The following is a 2,500-nucleotide window of genomic DNA, read 5'->3' on the forward strand; positions in this document are numbered from 1 at the left end:
AATCTCCGCGCGCGTACCGGCGAGGCGCGCACGCCATCCCCTCGGCGGTTTCTGCTCCCCGTCGGCCTCCACGAGTCTCCGCCGGCTCCCCGGAACTCCAAGGCGGGCGAACCCGAGCGGTTTGCTCCCGTCTGCGGAAAAGAACCGGCGAGAAGCGCCCCGCCAGGACGCCGCCGGTCCACCGCGGGCAGGGCCGCCCGAGCGGAGGGCGCCTCCCCGGCACTCTTGACTCGTGGAACCCGGGCGGGCGGGCGGGCGGGACGTGTAGGGCCCCGCGCCTTCCCCCGGGGAGCCTGCGGGAACCGCGTCTGGCCGATTCGGGAGCCGGCGCCCGTCACCGGGGCAGAGGCGGGGAGGCGTCCGCCCTCGCGGTACCCTTAACGGCCGCCGAAGGCGCACGGCTCCCCTCGGCCAATCTTCCTCCAGGCGCCGGGGAGCACGACGCAGCCGCGGACCGAGGCGTCCTCCCCTCGCCCGCCGGTTCCGTCGCGTCCGCGCCGGTCGCGGGGAGCGGCGGTGAAGCTCGGTCACGTCCCCTCCCTTACTCGCGAGGAGCGAAAAGTCCCGACGGCGGAAATCTCCGCGCGCGGGCCGCGACGGCACGTACGGTTCGCTTCCCGATTCCTCGTCCCCCGGTCGCCTCCTCGAGTCGACGCCGCCTCTCTGGAACTCCGAGGCGGGGAAGGCAGGCCGGTGGCTCCCCTCGTCGGAAAGGAACGGTCCCCCTCTCGTGCGGATCTCGCGCGGCGCGGGCCTCTCCCTCGGCGTATAGGGGCCTCGCGCCTTCCCCCTTCGAGAGCCCGCGGGAAGGACGGGGTCCTCTTCGCGCCGTGTCGGGAGCCGGAGCCCATCGCCGGGGCCGAGGCGGGAGGCCGTCCGCCCTCGCGGTACCGTAAACGGCCTCCGAGCGCGTCGCGGTCGCCTTCGCGGCTCCCGCGGAGCCCGGTTTCCGGCACAGGAAGTTCGCGAGAAGACGACGGGAATTCACAGGCAAATTCGCAGGGGACCGACAAAATGAGAGCTCCGGGGACAACCCTAACGGCAAAAGACGCGCCGTCGTCGAAGCAGAACGATGAAGCCGAAAGGAAATGTATCTATCTTCTAATAATCATAAATTATTTATTGTAAATATTATTATTATTCTTTCATATTATGAAATAAATAAGTCTACCTTCTAATCTAAATCTGAAACGCGTAGGTGTGTACGTGGCACGGCTATCTGCCCACACAGACAGCCTCCGGCCTCCGCAAACAGGCTATACTTCCCAGGGTTAAAAATCTAGCAAGTCACCCTTTTCCAGTGACCTGTTCGTTACGGCGAGCGCCACGCAAGTGCCGCCCAAACCCTTGCCGACGTCCTTCCCGAACGCTCTATATAGCCCGCCAGCCGAGGAACGCTTTCGTTTGGGGACCATTTCCTCCTAGATTTGGCTTTGGCTTCCACCACGGGCAGGCATCCCAGGGTTCTCCGTTGCCGTGTCGTTTGCATGGCCCCGCCCACTGCCCTTTTCCTTTCCAATCTCTCTGCTTAACAAACGGAGCACGACCGAGCTGCAACTGAACTTCCTGGAGGAGTTTAGGGATTGACTCCACAGGGTGGAAGTTGTAGTTCACCCCGCCGCATCAAGTCTCGGAGCGCTGTCGCTCCTACAGGGAGTTGTAGTTCACCTACACCCAGAACGCTACGAACCCAAACGAGGACGGGTCTGGGCCAAACTTACCGTGCGGACCAGATATTATGCCCAGATTTGACAACCGATGGGTTTGGAGGGGAACGGGACTGGAAGTTCAGGAGTAGTGTAGGTAGTACTCAGATTTATAGTTCTCACCTGCAATGAATTAGCGTCGCACTTGGCACACAGAGCCCCCCCCCCCCCCCCCCTAACCGATCTCTATATATCCCTCTCTCTATCTGAAAGGGTCATGAAATTTCGGCCTAGGACAAAACCACACATCCCAGAAACACTAAACTTGCCAGCACAACTCCTCATCCATGCCTCTACGTTCATACAACAAAAAGAAAAGAAAAATAAAGTCCTCGTTAGAGGGAGAGGAATCATTCTTTTTTATCCAATGGCTGCCAGTTCAAAGGCTAAGCTCCGCCCACTTGGTCTCCTAGCAACCCGCTCAGCCCAGGGGACAGGCAGAGTTAGGCTTCACTAAAGCCTCTTCCAGACTGCCTGTAAAATACAGATGGTCAGATTTTTAACTGGATTATATGGCAGTGTAGACTCAAGGCCCTTCCACACAGCTATATAACCCATTGATAGTCTTCTATTTATAGTCTGCTTTGAACTGGATGATCTTGACTCCACACCGCCGTATAATCCCCTTCAGTGTGCAGTCGGATACAACTGGACTTAACCTTTACCCTAACTACCACCAATTCCTCAACACTTTACTATTTCTCATACCACCGGACTTGGCCACAGCGACGCGTGGCCGGGCACAGCTAGTCCATCTAGTTATAAAAAGAGCGACGGCATCGGGGCAGCGGACA

Source organism: Anolis carolinensis, unplaced genomic scaffold (assembly GCF_035594765.1).
Source record: "Anolis carolinensis isolate JA03-04 unplaced genomic scaffold, rAnoCar3.1.pri scaffold_43, whole genome shotgun sequence".
Classification (NCBI taxonomy): Eukaryota; Metazoa; Chordata; class Lepidosauria; order Squamata; family Dactyloidae; genus Anolis; species Anolis carolinensis.